The sequence below is a fragment of the Mauremys mutica genome, chromosome 11 (assembly GCF_020497125.1).
Source record: "Mauremys mutica isolate MM-2020 ecotype Southern chromosome 11, ASM2049712v1, whole genome shotgun sequence".
NCBI lineage: Eukaryota > Metazoa > Chordata > Testudines > Geoemydidae > Mauremys > Mauremys mutica.
In genome coordinates this window covers 74,599,892-74,619,692 of record NC_059082.1, presented here as the reverse complement: position 1 = coordinate 74,619,692, position 19,801 = coordinate 74,599,892, and the positions used below count along the sequence as shown (strand labels likewise).

Genomic DNA, 19,801 nt, shown 5'->3' with positions numbered 1-19,801 from the left:
CAGGAATCGACGGGAGAGTACTTGGGGGTCGATTTATGACATCTATGCGATAAATTGATCCCCACTGGATTGGTTGCTGCCCGCCGAACCGGTGGGTAGTGTAGACATACCCGAAGTGGCTAAGTCACTTTTGAAAATGGGACTTAGGTGCTTTTGAAAATTTTGCCCCTGGATTAGGAATTTTCCTATCTTTTCCTGCCTACCATCACTGACTGTTACCTCTTGGTTCCATCTGGCCTCTACCTCTGTCTGTGTGTTTCCAGGACTTCTGTTTCTCTGTCCCTAGGACTGCTGACTCTATAACCATCTCTCAGGGTTTGTCTACACTACAGCGGCACAGCTGTTGTGCTGCAGCTACGCTGTTATAATGCTAGTCTAGACACTTGCTATGGCTACGGCTTTCTTTGTCCCTGTAGTAAATCCACTCTCTCGAGAGGCGGTAGCTAGGTCGATGGAAGAATTCTTCCATCGACCTAGTGGTGTCTATACCGGGGCTTCGTCAGCTTAACTACGTCTCTGAGGGATGTGCATTTTTCACAGCCCTGAGCAACGTAACTAAGGTGACCTACGTTTTAGGTATAAACCAGGCCTGTCTCCAGGGCTGCTGATGTAACACCTTTCACCAGTGCTCAGTTTACTTAAAAGAATAAAAAAGTGGAGTTTGGTAAAATAAGGTAGTTGCCATAAACCTGACTCTACTGGAAATGGAGGCTCTAAGCAAACTTATTCCTGAAGTTGTTATTCTCTTCAGTCTCAACAACCCACTTAAGTAATGTTTAAGCTCACTTTTTAATTCCATCCTTGCTCAAATTCGCCTGTCTTCCCAAGCAATAACGCAAAAAAATCTTTTTATCCAGCTGTGCATTTTCCTATACAAATTTGTTTCCACTAAATTGTTCCCTTTTGTCCTCTTAAAAAGCATATTTTAAATAACAGTGCAAAAAAAATTACACGCTGCCAAAAAAAGAGTACTTCACTGTGTGCCTTTATACAACAGTTATCTCTCTCAATGGATGGATGAAAACCTTTCAAATGGTTTTGAGGTGGAGACAAGAAACACAAAAATTCCTAGAGCTCCCCGCAGCCAGACATTTCAACAGCCAACACATGGCAAAGACTAATCTTAGAAAACTAAATTATAGAGGTGATGTGAACCTAATGTTCTCTTTCTGCTTTGTGAAAAACCACAGTTTTGTGCAAGTTGGGGTGAAGGCACATACTGCACTTCAGTTTTGGAAAAACCATTTGTTCCGTAATCCATACATTCAATGAAAGAATGTAAATTCAATCTTAAAAAAAGCGCACCCAACTTTCACCCCAAAAGCCACATTTTAGATAGAAGGGTCATAATTCACGAGTCAAGATGTATCCACCGTTACTGCACAGCAGAGCTGGTTGAATACTGTGTGAGAGAGAGAGCAAGAGAGAGAGGAGGAAAATGAATGAGTATTTCAAGAATTCACTTTGATCTGTCCATTTTCTATCCGCTTCATACTCAGTGAATACACGTACTTGACCCCAAACTAACGTATGTATTGTAGGCCATGTGCAGCTACCTATTAACCAACTGGAATGACCAGTTTGGAAGCTTGCAGACTGGCCACCTTCAAGTGTAATGCATATGCTGCTGCTTCTTCACTTGTGAGTTCCTTTAAGTGCAGTTGAGAATTGCAAATAACAAAGGCAAAATTTGCCAAATGCGTTTCTCGACTGCTATTTCAACTAGCTGCATCTCATAGGAAGGCAAGGGAGTCTGCAGTGTTTCCCTAACTCATCAGAGACAATAATTTTGAGCTCTCCCCACTCTTTTGTTAACTATGGCAATGGCTGACTTCATAAAAGTGGCCACTGTACCTGGCCTTCAATTGAAGATTGGCTCAGAGTTTGAATATAGAACACCGCCAAACTTGTGGGGTGTATGGATTGAGGGCTGAGGTCTGGGCCATCTCTGATACTCTGTGGATGTGGTTCCCTTGGTGAACAGAGATAGATGCAGTGATTATGCGGGTGGGTTAGAGGGTAGCACACAGCATGCTTTTGAAAGTGCTTTGTTTAATTCTCCTTGAGATTCCACACTGGCCTGGCCCAGTAGATGCCACCCAGTTTTCAGCCAATGTAGCCAAGCACGTGGGTTACGGTGTTATTGTCACCATGACACTTTTCACTCCTAGCAGGCCCAAGCAGAGTACACAGCTAATCAGCTCATCGTTTCATTGCTTCCCTGTGGATGTGAGCATGGTCCATAGTTAGACTGCACACATAGAAGAGGCCTTCTGGGAACAATCCCAGGCTTTCAGGGTTTTCAGAAAGGAGTGGGAGAGAAACATATCTGGGTTGCTGCCTGCATCTGTGCCAGGATACAAACTGGCCCAAGGTTTCTCCTTTGGAATCTAAAGCTGTCAAATCACCCTCAGGCTCTGTTTCCATGTACCTTACCGCTACCAAGAATGGATTTGACCTTTTTGGTTTGTTATATCTGTATGATCCCCGTACACTGCTTCTCCTTCTTCCCCAGCTGTCCCACATCTGCCTGTTCATTGCAGTTCACTCCTTTCTCCTTTGGTGTGATTGAAAAAGTCTCCTCTTACCTTTGTGCCTGTGTCTCACTGCTGGTTCCTGACATCAGAAAGCTGCGGCTCAGTGGATTTTTCCCGGCTGATGTCATGAATGTTGCCTAATCATCATGTGCATTTGCTGACGGGCACAGGGGATTCGACATTAGGGATCCTTGAGGATGGGTCACCAAGTCCAATATTTGAACTGCAAGAAAAAAAAATATGAGAGGGAGATACGTCAGGGACATACAGGAGGGCCAATGAAAGCAATGGATCAGTCACCGCTGAGAGATCAGAGCTATCAAACAGTGGATCAGACACAATGGCAACGACATCCCACATGAAACAACATAAGACAGAGGGGACATCAATTAGCAACAAGATCAGCTGTTGGACCTGGTAAATTAACAGGAAAGCAAGCCAGCCCTTAGAGGAGGAAGAAATCAAAAGAGATCTTTGGAGCTAAAAGGAGACCTGGGACAGACATAAAAACAGGAAATATTTCAGAAAGAAAAACACATTCTGTGCAGGATTTAGGAAAACAGGGCAGTGAATTAAACATCAGAGCAACGGATAGACTTGGGGCAGATCGACAGAGAGATCAGCAGACATAGAACAAATATCAGAGAGATGGACAACCTGACACAGGCAGCGAGAGACAGACAGATCTGGGACAAGTACTAGGCTATATCCAGTGGTGTCAGAAGCATGCTAGTTACAAGCATGTTTAAATACAATTGTTGCTCACAGAGTTCTGGCACAGTTCCTCTGACCTGTCTGGATGGTGATTTTTTCTGTAAATTCTGCCTGTCAAACCATGCCATTGACCGGATTGTCTGCAGTATGATTTTATTGTATACAGCCATAAAATCCACATCCATACTTGTCAGAGAAATTGGGCTAGAACTCCATTAGAAACAACTGTGTTTTAAACATGGTTTTAACTAGCACATTCCTGATCCCATTGTGGACAGGGCTCTAGAGAGATAACATACCTCCCCTCCTCCCGAAGGAGAAGAGACAAAAGAAAGGCATCTGTGAGATGGATGGACCTGAGACAGGGATCAGGGACATGGGACAGAGGCTGGAAGACACCAGAGACTTGTGAAAGACCAAGAGCTAACATTACAGAGCAGGAACAGGCCAGTGACATATACCAGGCAAACTGCAGTCATCAGAACAATGGAGAACACAATTGGATAATCAATCAGAAAGACAAGGTTGAGAGGTATCAGGAAAGGCAACAGATACTTGGAGGTCAGTTATGAAGTCTAAAATCGAAACTGGAAATAGGAGGACAATAACTCAAAAGCAATGACTGCTTTTTAACAGTGGAACCAGTATTGGCGAGGCGAGGCAGGTATTTGAATGCGGGATCAGTGTTTGGAGTGTAGCAAATGTCAGTGAGGAAAATCATAGACGAGATGAGAACGACTCTGGAATAATGAATCTAGTATCTGAGAGATACACCTTACATGGAAAAAAAGCTGAACAAGAGAAACTTTGAAGAGTGGCTCCGTTTTCGAAACAGCCCTTAAAAATGACCCGGGGGAATTCCACGTTAATTACGTCACAGGGATTCCATACCATGTTTGCTTAGGAGAGAGGGACAAAGATTTGCAGGCCTTGCAAATTCCACCAGGATCTGAATGTAATGTTGGGTATTTTCCAGCTCATGCTTCATCATCAGTAACCTTGACTGAAGAGAGACCTAATCTAGGTGTAATTAAGGCGCAATGGAAGTGCATACCTCTATATACCTCAGCATCTAGATTCTGCAAGTGGAACTTAGTAAATAATTCTGTTGAAGACATGCAAGCCAGAATAGGATTTATTTCCAGCTCACTCTGCCACAGCGGGATGGGCGCAACAGAGACGGTAGGAGTTCAAGGTAGTACAATTTATTACTGGTACTAACCTAAGCAGAATACACCCAGGGAGCAGATCTGTTGAGCACAAAGTCATTGGGATGGTCACTATATGGAACTTAACTGCATTTTACAAAGACTTTGCATAGTCTTTTTAACAATGGTTAGATCTTAGCACTTGGAGCTGAATGAACAATTCACAGTGAATATCTCTGTCAGTGTTCCCCTCTTTTTCAATCCATGGGATGTTCACACATAGATTTCAAAGTCCTCATATTTATTTGTTATTAGAACTAATTTGCAATTTCCTCCCTGTGCAAATATCGCTGTAGCACAGAAATGGGCAAACTACGGCCCACGGGCCACATCCGGCCCGCAGGACCATCCTGCCCGGCTCTTGAGCCCCCGGCCCCTCCCCTACTGCCTCCCCTCCCCCACAGCCTCAGCTCATCATGCCACCAGTGCTCTGGGTGGCGGGCTGAGAGCTCCCGTCGGGCAGCGCGGCAGCGTGTCTGGCTCCGTCTGGGCGGTGCTGCTGCCAGACATGCTGCTCTGAGTGGCATGATAAGGGGGCGGGGAGCTTGGATAAGGGGAAGGAGGTTCCGGGGGGTAGTCAGGGGACAGGGGGCGGTTTGATGGGGTGGAGGTTCAGGGGGAGGCGGTCAGGGGACAGGGAACAGAGGGGGCTGGATAGCTGTGGGAGTCCCGGAGAGCCTGTCAGGAGGTGGAAGTGTAGATAGGGGTCAGGGCAGTCAGAGGACAGGGAGCAGGGGGGTTGGATGGGGGTGGGGTCCTGGGGGATGGTTAGGCGTGGGGGGTCCCAGGAGGGGGCGGTCGGGGACAAGGAGCAGCGGGGGTTGGATGGGTGGTAGGTTATGAGGGGGGCAGTCAGGGGGCAGGAAGTGGGAGGGGGCAGATGGGGGCGGGGTCCAGGCTGTTTGGGGAGGCACAGCCTTCCCTACCCGGCCCTCCATACAGTTTTGCAACCCCAATGTGGCCCTTGGGCCAAAAAGTTTTCGTACCCCTGCTCTAGCGTTTCATTGGAAATATTCTTCATTTGAAATTCACGCCCTGTTGATTAGTTACATCACCCCGGTGGTACAGTTTCTGTTCCCCCGTCGGATGATTTATGAAACGGACCGGCACAGCACTGTGAATTTCAAATCCGGCAATCAAATGGCCAATTTGAAATTTGCTTTTGGCGAGCAGGTCAGCATCTGAGCGTCATGTTTGTTTTTCCGGCATAGCAGTGCTAGTAAAGCTTGGCAGCCGGACCACGCATGGAAGGCAAATATGAGGAGGCCATGAGTGTGACTGAAATTAAATTCATTTTCAAATCTGAATGAACATCCACAGATCATTGCCCACCTCCTCCCCCACTCCAGGATTTGCTTAGCGCTGCCACTGACCTGCCAAAAATGGGCAGTGAAACAAGGGGCTTGGCATCATAACAACGGCTTAAACTAAAAGGACAGGCATTTTAACGGGACGAGCCATGCCTTCTTCCCAAGAGTCATGGGGAGAGGGGCTCTTGCTGGCGTGATGCTGGAGGTCTGGGTGGGTGTGGCTCCTTCTGGCCTTAAACTCTTCATAGTTCTATGGGATCGTCTAGGTCCAAGTTCGCTCCACACAGGACCTGCTGCAAGGCCGCTGTGGTAACTCCACCCACCCTCACTGGGACACGAGGCACCAGACTGGCCCAGGGAAGTGTGGTTTACCTCTCACTGCACCAGCTTCAGGGATCTGCCCCACCGCCCAGGAATACAGCAATGCCAGATTCAACCAACGGTGTCCTGTCTTGGGCAGTGGTGTATGCCAGATTCTTCAGAGGAAGGTGAACTCCCACCCCTCATATAATGCACCTGGCCCTTTGCGCAATGCTGTACCCAGGGCAGCGAGAACTTCCTGCCTGACTTCTGCCAGAGACCAGAACAATGGGTTGTAGGACGGAACGAGACACAAGGCGTAAGGGAGAGACAAGAAAGCCAGAGGGTGAGAGAAGCACCAGGGCAATAGGAATTGATGGGACAGACATTAGACTAAGGGAGCCGGCTGCAAAGAGACAGGATCCCTTCCATTCCTCTCTCTATCTGGACAGTGGTAAAGAATGTTCTTTTCATTTAATAACACCTTATTGTTTGTAAATGATCCACCAAGCTATTGGCGCTCCCTTGGCATTAGCGATGTATTTGTGAAGGGAAATGCTGGTGCTGAAGACTGACTCCTAGCAGGATTTTATGAAAGACTCTTCGGGCTCCTAGTGAGTTGCAGCTGTGGAAAACAAACACAGACTGATACAAACACAGAGAGAGGCAGAAAGAGCTCGCGCTCTCTCTCTCTCTCTCTCTCTCACACACGCACACACACAGCAATTCATCAGACCAAGTGAACTTGAAGGGCTTGACAAACTCTACCTGGATTCAATTGTTTTTTAAAAGTCTATAGATGAATAATACTCTGTGATACTGAGAGAACCAGACTAATTTTGTGACTCTCCAGTTTCAGCCTGGGGAGGATGGGAGCTGTTGCCCTTAGTATGTTAGTGGGAGAAGGCTGAGGGAGGGAAGGCCGACCAAATTGCTCTTGCTCTTTCAAGGTGACCTGAAAAGGAAAAAAAAATGGGTGTGTCCTTTTTTATTCCTGCCTGTGCGATGCATAAAGCAGCCCAAAGGGTTTCTTTTTCCTTCTTCTTTACAAGGTTTTTTCCCTGCTTGTTTTCTCAGGCCTTGGCTACACTGGCGTTTTACAGCGCTGCAACTTTCTCGCTCAGGGGGGTGAAAAAACAGCCCTCTGAGTGCAGCAAGTTACAGCGCTGCAAAGCGCCAGTGTAAGCAGTGCCCCAGCGCTGGGAGCTCCCGGCATTGTAAGCTAATCCCCTCGGGGAGGTGGAGTACCTGCAGCGCTGGGAGAGCTCTCTCCCAGCGCTGGCGCCACGACCACACTCGCACGTGTAGCCATACCCTTAGATTAGAAATTCAGCTCTTCTCTGCCTTGGAAAACTCTCTGGCTGTTTTGCTACTAGCATTTTTGATACTGTCTCCCAACGCTGCATCACCAGCAGTGCAGCTCCACTACTGGGAGATGACTTGGCAGCTGCAAAGCCAGTGGCTCGTGCATGCTAGCGCTTTCAACATGGAGCAGTGTGGTGACAGTGCAATGGTGGGAGAATTTAAGGAAAACCCTAGTGTGAAGAAGAGCGATGGAAGCTGGATAATTAGTGCAATGATAACATCATGAGAGTGGAGGGAGAGCTCAGCTGCTGAGAGGCTGCTGAAAACAATCTGTTGCTTGTTTTTGTTAAAACCTATTTCTCTTCAATGCCTAATTAACAACGGAAATGATGTCTTTGGGAAAGATTGAACACTCCCAAGCCTTTCAGTGAGGTCTGAGAGCTCCCAATACTCATCTCTGAGACATCCACAAAGACCAGGGAAGACCATCCTTGACATTTCTGAGGTGAAAAACCTGCAGAAAAGAACCTAACTCCCCAATCCTCCATCCCATTCCCACCATTCCAAAATGTGCGCACCAGATGGGTGACCAGATGTCCTGATTTTATAGGGGCTTTGTCTTGTATAGGCATTTATTATCCCGATTTTTCACACTTGTTGTCTGGTCACCCTAACGGACACACACTCTCCCCTTTCAAGCCTTCTTTAGCCATTAGAAAGAAGCCAAAAAGGGCACACACCCAATTTTTTAAAACCTCTTAGCGGGTCCTTATGGCTGCCCTGAATGCTGTTAGCGGACTGCTCTGGAATGAGCCCAGACTTCAGTACCGAGAAGGGCTCATCCTGTCATCTTTTCTACCTTGTTTATCCTCTGGAGGGGCTGGGACAATGCAAATGGATGGAGGTTCCAGCCTCATGCTGGAACACTTCCGTTCAGCAGCAGGAAGAGCCACTTCAATCATCAGTTGCCTCTCAATGTGTATGAATTATACGTGCAGGCTCAGTACGCTGCCACCATCTCTCTCTCTCTTTTTAGCCTTACTGGGAGGAGAACTGAGCCCCTAGTTCCTTCCTGGACGCCTGCCTCTCTCAGCTGCTGCCCGAGGCCTCCTCCCAGGAACGCAGGAATTGCTCACATGCTGGCTGGCTATTGCACACACAGTGAGCCACGAGGCTGACGCCAAACCATTTAAAAGCACAGCAGGAATTTTAATTATGCCCATGCAGTGGGCCCTGATCACTACATACACTATAGAGATGTAGTTACTGGCTTGCAGGTGATAAGAGCCCCGTGACGTACCCCCTCTTGGTCAGGAATGGTTTGTGCTCCAGGGGTTAAGACTTGGGGCCTGAGAAATTAGAAAATTAAAACTAAGCATCATCATTCAGGAGTCAAAGGGCAAACCCAGCATTTAGATTCTCAGATGGTGGGCACTAAAGACAAGAGATACATAGGTAGATATTCACCTCGAGCTCTCGGCAGAAACCACCCTGTGAATACAAGGCTACCCTGGGCTCCTGTGATGACGTTTCTATTATACATGCTTCCTCCAGCAGTTTCAGGCCTGAAGTATCTGTCTAATGTTTGTGTAATGCTGAGCAGCTCCACTACCCCATGCAGTTAGATTAGCTATCATTATATCTTGAGAGCACTGGAATTACCAAGTTGCAAAGTAATAGATTGGTACTTATAAGGCACAGCTGGACAGCTTTGGATTAAGTAAAAAATTGGGATTTCTTGTTCTTAACTGCCTTGAACGATCCTGAGCTTGACATATGAACAGCAGATTGTGAAACTGAGCCCTGTCCCTAAATCAGTAGAACATCCGCTTCCCCATCTCCTCCCCTCCCCACCGCCAATGCCCGAGCCATTGCTTCAAATCTACTACCATCTTCTGGAGCGTAACCAGATGTCTCTAAAAACCACCAATCACCTAAAGAGACAAATTCAGCCCTGCTGACTGACACCAGGCATTAACTTGGCCCAAGGTAACCAGCTCACTTTCTGAGGGAAGAAATCACTACCAAAAAAAAGAAAAAAAGCAACCTCCAGACACGCTTGGAAAACAGAAAGCTCATATTTAATTGAGCCTTGCTTATGTCAGGCCGAATGAGCCAAACCCATTGCCGTTTCTGTTATTCGGCATCTATCAAAGTGTAATTGTGAATCAGAGGAGAATATTCCACATGGCTGAAAGATCAATGGGTTTTAGCTTTTTCCACCTTGACATAAGCAAGGTTCCATTACATACGAGCTCTCTCTTTGAAAACATCGCAGCGGTTTTGATTTTCTTTCCGAGGTGATTCTTTTCCTTGCAAGGCTGCGCTAGGTTGTTATTTGTTTATTTCTGACACTTCTTAAATGGCTGTTCTGCCAACCTGCTCGACTACGGCTCTGCTGTCGGGTACACTGCTACAGAGCTGGAGTGATTCCAGCTAAATCTACAGCAGCACCAACAGTGAGACTAAGAACAGAATCTGGCCCAGCATCCTGAAGGATATTTAGGACCAAATCTTGATCCTGTTGAAGTCAAGGGGAGTTTTCGATTGATTTCAGTAGGACCAATGCTTGGTGCTTAGACCCCTTGACCCATGAGCCTATGCAGATCCCCATCAATGGTGTGTTGTATAGGCACAAATTGCAGGGCTGAGGCCTTAATTACAACTTGGCTGGGGAGTGGCAGGTGTTTTGAGCCAGCCTCTGTCTTTATAGGATTGTATATTTTCCAATACTGATTTCCATCACATGCCTGACTTTAAACTGTAACAATGAACAATTGCTTTCTCCCTTCTCTTCTGATCTCAGTCATGGAGTCAGGGTCCGCTGGCACTAAACTCAAATGCAAAACGGAAATCACTGCACAGTGACATGTCTGTGTAGCTTCGCTGTCCATTTATTTGCCTTTTCAAAGAGCTGCTGTGTTAAGCAAACATCTTCGCCTGGATCCTATTGGGAGGAGTTTGTCTGGTACGGCATGGTCCCTGTTGGGGTGGGGGAGAGTGACTGAGTGTGTGTGTGAGATGGTGGTGGGTGTGTACCATTCTTCTGCTGTGTGTGTGTGTGTGTGTGTGTGTGTGTGTGTGTGTGTGTGTGTGTGTGTGTGTGTGTCTGTAAAATAGCCAGAGCTGGGAGAATACCTCAACCTTTTCTTGAATATTTGCTTGAATTCCAGCAGGGTGGGTACACATGGTGGCTGCCATGCTGACATACCAGCGATTGAAAGGGGGGCTTCCAAAGCTAAAAGCACAAACTGCTACAATTTGAACTAAAGAGTCAAAGTTGAGGCTATAACAGACTCAGATTTCTGCAGACTGGACGCAGAGGGGCACCTGGAACACACTCGCCCCTGGCTAACACTCACTGTTGTGTTGACTTTCAACAAATAATTGAACATTCCTGCCAGTGAACCCATTTGCTAGAGTAAAGAGCACATTTGAAGCGAATAATTTCAGACCATGACATCTGAATTGCAAACGTGAGTATTTGCACTTGATGAGCCTACGGACTGAGCTCACCCATTCAGGGAACAGAAACCTTTCACTCAAAACTAACCAACACAGCTCAGATTTTGAATTTCAGTGCCACACAACAAGCTGCTCAGGAGGATGCTGCACAGCAAGATTTAACAGTGAAAATTGGTCAGCAAATAATTGCCTATAAAAATATATTATATCATAATATACATAATATACAGATAGGTGCCTAGCAGGATTTTCAGAAGTGCCGAGGCCCATGGGAGTTAGGCACTTACATGCTTCTGAAAATCCCACTAGCCATCTATCTGCACCTCTGGGTATCTAAATATCTTTGAAAATCTGGCCCTTAGAGCCTAAGTCTCATTTCAAAAGCGACAGACTCCTAAGTGCCTAAGTCATTTTGAAAATAGGACTTTGCTTCCTACGTCACTTTCAGAACTTCTACCTTTACCACTAGTGAAAACTCACCATCTTTCAAGAGCATCCTAGGAAACGACTGTACAATGTCAGAACTGTTTGCAATTCACCCCAGCATGTTAGAGAACTTTGGCCAGGTTCTCCAATGCTTTACAACGAACTGGCACAAGGGAGACAGAATAGAATTTAAAATATCTGTCAGACAAGAGGCAGAGATACAGAAATTCTTTATCTCCCCTCTCCTCTCTCACACACATTCACAGTTGTGGTCTGAGCATCTGACTGAGAGCCGGGAACTCCTGGCACCTGATTGTCTCATCTGATCCACAGCATTCTCATTCGACGCAAAACTGCATCTAATCCTCTCCAAAAGAGAGGAAATTATACCAAGATAGTTGCCACTTCATAATCCTGGGGGAGAAAGGGAAGAAATAATGCAGTGCACAAGTCTTGCCCGTTTTTCAAGTGTGCTCATGGGAAAGTGGGTGTGGCCATTCATTAAGGCGGTGTGTTCACGGCCAAGCCTCTTACTAAGTATGACCCTTTCCAGTATTGTCAATCCCAAGCATTAAAAAATCCTGGGTCAGGCCCACCCTAATCATGAGAGCTAAAAAATGATAAATGTTGGGTTCTTTTTATTTGTCGTCTAGCTTTTGAGCCATTAGGGGCCATGTTTTCCTCTGCAGCCATGAGGGCTAGAGACTTCCTTTTCTTATAAATGAAAGCTGAGATGCTCACATAGTCACATGACTCCAGGAACAGAGCCTTAGGAAAACACCAGTTAATGCAACACTTGTGCTAAACATCACAAGAGTTGGCAGTACTGCCTTCCAAGAGCAGTATAAAAAGGGGAACACGTGAAAGTGTTTCTCAACCAGGGGTATGAGTTCCCCTGGGGGTACGCAGACATCTTCCAGGGGGTACTCAACTCATCTAGATTGTTTTTCAAGCTGAGGGTTGCAGCCCCCAGGGGGATCCCAGAGCCGGCTTAGGAGGGGTTGCAAGTGCAGGGCTGGCACTGGGGGAGACAAGCAGGGCAATTGCCCAGTGCCCCATGCTAGGGAGGTGCCGCAAAGCTAATTTACATGCTTCGGCCCTGGCTGGCAGGACTTTGGTTTCAGCCCCACTGCCTGGGGCTCAGAGTTCAGACAAGGCTCACAAGTGATAAACCGGCTCAACTATCACCCTGAAATATAAGTACAATAGTTATATTCCAATCAATTTATTTTATAATTATGTGGTAAAAATAAGAAATTAAGCAATTTTTTCAGTAATACTATAGTGTGGCTGTGACATTTTTGTATTGTTAGGTCTGATTTTGTAAGCAAGTAGTTTTTAAGTGAGGTAAAACTTGGGGTGTGCAAGACAAATCAGAGTCCTGAAAGGGGTACAGTAGTCTGGAAAGGTTGAGAACCACTGGCTCAGGGCACTTTGACACCCCACAGGGGAGGTGGTGTGGGCCAGGGGCACTGGACTACCACTCAGAAGATATGAGTTCAAGTCCTGTCTCTGCCATTGCTTTGCTACATGACCTTGGGCAAGCTGCTTCCCTCCTCAAGCCTCAGTTTCCCCATCTGTAAAATGGGGATAATGATATAAAGTGCTTTGAGATCTATGGCTGGAACGAGCTAGGTATTATTATTCACACATAACCTAGAGCAGGTGTAGTCAATTACTTTTTGGTGAGGTCCAAATTTCTTGGTCAAGGTATAGTCAAGGTTCAGACCCAGAGAAAATAATTTAAAAAATTAATAACAAAAATGACAGTCCATTCAAACGCATCAGGTGGGCTGGATTTGGCTCATGGTCTGTCTATTGACTAATCCGGCCTAGAGATTGGGGCTGGCACCTTTAATACATCAAAATAAGACAGGCATAAATAGAGAAGGTCATACTGCATGGGTCACATGATCCAGGATGGTGTCCGGAAGATAACTAGGCAGTTCTGCTTACCAGGACGTGAGGTGAAATCTTAGCCCTATTGAAGCCAATGGGAGTTTTGCCAAACATTTTTCACCAGGACATTTTGCATTTCTAGTACCCCTGCTAGATGAAGAACATGGTAACCTCTCAGAGCCCAGGGAGCAGAGCTGGAAGCGCAAAGTTGCTACGGGGTCTGCTGCCAGAAGAATTGCCCCCCTGGCAGCCTGCTCATGGCAATGTGCTCCGGCCTATAATGGCAAGGACTTCATGGGAAACCCTAAGCTGCAATGCTGAAAATCCCAAAAGACACGCAAAAAGGTAGAAGCCTGGCTAGAGAACAGCCTACTTCTGTGCACAGAAGAGCAAATGATATTTCAAATGGTGTGGAGAACTTCCAAGAAAGGCTTTGCCACATTAGGGGCACAAGGACAAAGAAAGTCCAGCTCAAATCAACAGACAGCAACCCGAAATTGTAAAGGTGCAGGAAAAACTGGGCACTATGGAAAAAAGAGTGAGAAGGTTGAATTTGAGGCTAGTAGGTCTGCCTGAGAGGGGAAGGAAGAGGACATTGGTTACCTTTTATAAATAGCGTTTTAAATGAAATCTTTGCCATAGAGGTTTCTGAGCTTGTATTTGAATGAGAAAAAGCACACCACAGCCTTTTGCTAAAACCACCTGATGACAACCCACCAAGAGAGGAGGTAACAAAATGTGTGAAATTCCAAGATAAAGAGGCAGGTTTTCAAATTAACCACAGTAGCGGTCGCTAATTTACAAGAGGGATGGGGGGAGGTGGGGGCAGAATCAGATTCTTCCCTGCTGTCTGTGGTGCCACTTAGAGACTAAGGATGAAGTTTATTCCTGTAAAATGAGAACTGAAAGACAAAAGATCTTCCTTTGCTTTATGTTCTCCTACAAGACTCTTACAACTCTGCTTCTCTGGCGCAATGGAACGCTCCACAATAAGGGCAAAGTTGTCTGTGCAGGAGACAGAACCTTCTCAGGGGCTGGTATAGGATACTGGGATGAACTACCCTAGTAGCTAAGGACCATACCAAATCTCAACACCTTCCACCCCAAGTGCAAACCTCATTTCTTTGTCCTTGCTATAAATACAAAGCAACATGTACATTTAAAACAAGCAACCCCTTCCCTCCCCAAAACCAAACCAAACCAAAACCTAAAACCCTACCTAAACAAGACACACCACTGTACATGCTTCTCCCACTTGGGAGGAGATGAGAGAACAAATATGTGACAGTTGTGTAATCACATTCCTTAATACGCTCCTGGAAGATGCTCAGATGCTGTGGTGTTGAGCACAATGTAAGAACCTAGATAGAATGGAATAAAACTCTATTTAGGGATCTTTTGAAATTCTTCGGAAGCTGCTATGGTTTCCTGGATCTTCTGGAAAATAAAGATGAATCTAATTCATCCATGGTAGATCCAGTAGATCTCCACTACAGAGAGAACCCAGAGGATGGGAACAGAGGTGAACTCTACAGATGGGATTTTCAAAAATGCTCAATATTAGCTTCATTCTATTCCCATTGAATTCAGTTTTAATAGGAGCAGAGGAAGGCCAATGCTGAATGCTTCTGAAAATCTCACCCTAAAATCTTGGTCCTATATTCTCTGTATATTCCAGGTCAAGTAGGGATTTTTTTTAAAAGAAACGATAGCAGTGTCACCACAAAGCTGTTGGATGAGAATGTGCTGCGAGTTTATAATTCTACTATTCTTGTAAATTGAGATATGTTAATGCACGGGGAAGACAAATTTGTTCCCCTTTCTTTATCAGCTATACAAAATTTGCATTGGATCAGTAATGAACATCTGAAATAGGGCTACTGGTATGAAAATGTTGGGTACTGTTCCAAGTTACTGTTCCAAGTTACTATTATAATATCCCTAGTAGCGAGTGAAAGGAAGTGGCTAGTTGGCCAATATCTGTATTGTTTAAGAGTGAGCAATGTATCTGGTAGGCTGGGCCGGTAGCATTGCCTATAATTAAGGTTGCCTTACAACTCATTACAAGATCCTCTTTCAGTTACTTATAACTGACACATTTTAACCGTTTGGATTTCAATCAAAACAGTTCAACCATTTCTGAGAACAAGGCGAAGAACAAAAATGGTGTTTTGCCCATGTTAAAAAATTCTGGTGACCCTTTCTTTAAACTGCTCTAATGCCCCCATGCTTTGGAATAGGGGCTTGAAATTTGTCAGGGGAGTGACCTTTGTGTTAGGGAAGTGTCGTTTGCCGTTCTCATGAAAATCTGCCCAAATTTGGCCAATTTATAAGCCTTGAAAAATCACCATTCACCCACATTCAGGAGAGAATTCTTAGAGAGTTTAACAGCTAAAACCTCCACAGATTCCATCCCTACGGAGCACGCTCCAGCCTGTTAGAGCTCCTAGTGCTGAGCATCCCCACAGGGCAACTGAAAATGCTCCAGCCCAGAGCTACAGGGGTGAAGCTGAGTTTTCCCTGCAATGGCTGTTTTCAGCTGCTCCAGGCTGGGCACTGGAACCAAGAGCAGGGAGCCTGTGTCAGCTGTCATCTACGCAGCATGGAGGAGGAAGTTAAGCCGGGCCAGGGGGAGAGAAAGGAAAAGATGTGGACAAGGAGGCTGGTGGGACTGGAGGAGGAGGAAGAAAAACTAGGACTGGCTGGGAAAAGAAACTGGCAATGGGAGCTGGGTGTGCAGGAAACTGGCAATGGGAGCTGGTGAGAGAAACGGGATGAGTGGGAGCCATTTGGCTGGAGGGAACACACTGAAATCAGATGAGGAGCTGAAGGCAGGGGGAGAACTGGGACAAGGGAGTTGGGGGGGGGAAGGTGGGCATGACTGAGATTGGATGAGGAAACTGAGGATGGAAACTAGAAACCAATAGGCAAGGGAGAAGAGAAAGACCAATTGGAAGAGGAACCAGGAGTGGGGAACTGGTGTACATATTCAGGTCAGCGATGGCCAGGGCTGCCCAGAGAGGGGAGAAAATGGGGCAATTTGCCCCAGGACCCGAGCCCCGCAGGGGCCCCATGTGAGTTTTCAGGAGCCCCCAGGAGAGTTTTCGGCGGGTCCTGCAGTGCTACCGAACACACTGGGAGCAAGTGAAGGACCCGCTGCCGAAGACCTGGAGCTTCTTCTGCTCCAGGTCTTCAGCGGCAATTCGGCGGTGAGAGCTTCTTCCATTCCGGGTCTTCAGCAGCAATTTGGCGGTGAGGGCTTCTTCCGCTATGGGTCTTCAGTGGCAGTTCGGCAGTGGGTCCTTCACTCACTCCGAGACCCACCGCCAAAGTGACCCGAAGACCCGGAGCAGAAGGACCCCCTCTGCCAAAGACCCCAGGCTCCCTGAATCCTCTGGGCAGCCCTGGCGATGGCCGGTCACTTCCCTACTGGGGAGTATGGTGTCAGGAAAAAGTCTCTCAGGATAGCTTCAGAGAACAGTGCCAAAGTACACTCTAGCATCTAGTCTTTTTATAAATATTTTTTTACAAAACACACAGCTCATAGTGACCCTTACTGGGTCATCACCTCTCCTAACTTCAATAAATTACTTATCTACAAAACATTCCTAATAATCTTAGTCATAATAAGCTTCTATATCAAAGGCACCCCAAATCAAGGTCTCCATCCATTTGTTTTCTTTCAGTCTCAATTTGTTGACTCTTTTCTCCCTTCCTCCCATTCTAATTAGCAGAAACTGCAAGCCTGCAGCTAGTATTTGACCTTGCTGCCAGAAGCCCTGCTTGTCCAAATTAACCCTGAACTGTGTGGAATTCTATTTTATTAATTCATGGTGGCTGAATGCACAGATATGGTTGCTTGATCACATTCTGGGGCAACATCCTTATCAATTCCAAGGCAACTCTGGGACTGGCTGGACTTGGAGACTGGGACCTTGATGAGAAGCCTGGGGAGTGGAGACTGGGACTATGTAAGCCAGGAGAATGAAACTGGGACATGAAGCCAGGGGTGGAGAAGAGAAAGGGACAGGTTAGAGGGGTGGGAAGGAAGGGGTCAGGCTTGGGGGAATGAGCAGAAAAGTCTGTGCCTACAAGGGAACACTTCCCACCACAACCTCAAATGGCACTGGAGATTCCTGGGTCTCACCATTCCTCTGCTGTCAGCAAATATCTATGAAAACCACTTACAAAGTATGTTTCTCATCCTCCCCTAGTACTGGTCCACAGAGAGGATGATAACCTACTGTTGCTATCATTGACTACATTAGCTCAAGTGGCAGAGGTCTGTGTGGTGGATCTAAAGAGTCCAACTCAGCTGATGGACCATATGAATGCCAATCAAGACACATAAATTAGGCAAAAAAATGTTAAAATTGAAAGTTAGGAAATGCCAGAATTAAAGTGGCACAGGCAACATTGTCTGCATATATTATGATACAGTCTTTAATTACATGATCACATACTGAGTGCTTGACTTTGCAACCTTAGTAGTGTTCTAGTAACATAGTTGTTTTGTGTCTATGTATGTGTGTGTGTGTGTATATATATAAGTATTATTTAATCCTACCTACTTTCTAAAAGCAAAAAAATACCGAAACACACTCTTAAAAAATAAAATTATTTTACAGCTGGGCAACTAGCCAGATCCATTTGTTCACCACCAGGGATATTCTATCTTTAGCAAGAACCCAACTATTCCATCCCAGTAGCATGATTTCAGGATGGATAGATAGATAGTGCTTCTATATAATGATGTCTCCACTGACAAGCACTTATCTGGGAACAGGTATTCTTTCTATCTGCTTGGCCTGATACTCGTTAATAGCAGGCACACAATTCTCGTGTTAGCGAGTCATAATATTGACTCTCCTGTATATATATGTGAGACCAATAATACTTATTAAATAGTCTCTTGGAAGTCTAATAGACTTAATTAACAGAGGGAGTGTTGCTTAGTGGATAGAGCACTGGACTGGGACACCGAAAAGCTGAGTTCTATTCTTGGTTCAGCCACTGACTTGCTGTGTGACTTTGGACAAGTCACTTTACTTTTGTGTGCCTCAGTTTCCCATCTGTAAACTGGGGATGATACTGACCTCCTTGGTAAAGCTCTTTGAAATCTACTGATGAAAAGCAGTATATAAGAGTGTAGGACTTTTCTTATTTTAAAATATAATGAGTACTAGTCAAAAGGAAGCTCTCAAATGCAGCTGGTGGATATATGGACAGAATTAAATTCTGGAGAAAGACTCCACAATTTCATTCAATATCCAATATTAATCTTCCTTAACAGAGATTAAGTATGTCAATAGAAAACATTCATATAAAAGTTTATAAAACTTACAAAGACAATATTATTTTTTTCAGACAATCCCATGTAGGCTATTGAACACAATATAATGGAGGAAAAGCAAAGAATGCACTAGATATTAAATGGTGCCCTAATACAGAACACAAAGCTACTGTCACAGATTTATAAAGATGTTCTGAAATATATGAAATCAAATGATTCTGGGTTACTAGTGATGCTACCGTACAGAAAGCACTGAAGGCTGTAATTACAGGGAGATTTCTAGGCGTTCAGAAAAACAATTGTAGAGGATTGCCTTCCTTGAGAAAGAAATAAAAAGACTGGAAGCTCGACGTAAGGGCACAGGAAAACAAAAGCAACATAGAACACTAAAAAGTGTAAAAGGAGATCTTAATATATTGCTGAGCAAAATGGCAAAGCTGCAAATAAAACTAGTCAAAAGATTTGTCTATGAAAAGGGCATTAAGATAAAAGGGGTTGGCTTACCTTCTAAGAGGGATGCACCTAGGAAAGTTATCTGGCAAATTAAATTCAAATGGATATGGTAAAATAAATAAATAAATAAATAAATCTGGGAACTGTGAAATCAGGTTTTGAAGATTTCTATGCTAATTTATATATATCACGACATGTAAATTCTTCAGAAGAGATACATTATTTAGAAAAGAAGATGCAATTAGGTCTGAGACAATGCTATTCCAAACTAAACTTGAAAGGGCTACAAATAGCTTAAAACTAGGCAACCACCTGGGACCAGATGGCTTCACTGATAAGTAGAGCTGGTCAAAAAATGTTCAAAAAGCATGTTTTTCTGGTCAGAAAATACTGGTTTGTCAAAACCAAAACTTCCTGTGAGAACAAATTAATTTTAATGAAATTCCATTTTGGGAAAAAAATAGAAAAAACAGTGTTTTGATGCAGTCAAAACATTCCTCTGATAATTTTGGAACAGAACATTTCAATTTTTGTTTCCATTTTTTCTTTATAGAATATATTTTATTTTTAAAAAGTAAATGTCATAACCAAAATGAAACATTTTGATTGATCCCAAATAATTGTATTTAAAAAAATTCTATTTCATGGGAAATGATGAAATACTTTGTTTTCATTCCAATTCACAATAAAAACAAAATTTGAAATGACGGAATTTCCTGCAAAATGGAAACTCTGGTTCCTGCACAGTTCTAGTGCTAAGTTTTAAAAAAACGTTTCCCAGGAATAGATCGCCTTATTGAATAAGGTTTGTAAAGAAATACCGAAAAGGGCAGACTCCTGGAGACTTAGAAGCATGCTATCATTTCTCTGATACACAAAGAAGGAAAACCA

The 19,801-nt window shown here is 44.8% G+C and overlaps 1 protein-coding gene across 9 annotated transcripts in view; it reads right to left on the bottom strand.

Annotated features, from left to right (window-relative positions):
- Nucleotides 1–19,801, bottom strand: part of ELFN1 (extracellular leucine rich repeat and fibronectin type III domain containing 1) — a 269,209-nt gene that overhangs the window by 71,034 nt on the left and 178,374 nt on the right. For all 9 annotated transcript variants that reach the window (XM_044979029.1, XM_044979027.1, XM_044979028.1 and 6 more), the window contains one exon: nucleotides 2,589–2,760. The gene's annotated coding sequence lies outside the window, so the exon portion shown is untranslated. The remainder of the gene's footprint in view (nucleotides 1–2,588; nucleotides 2,761–19,801) is intronic.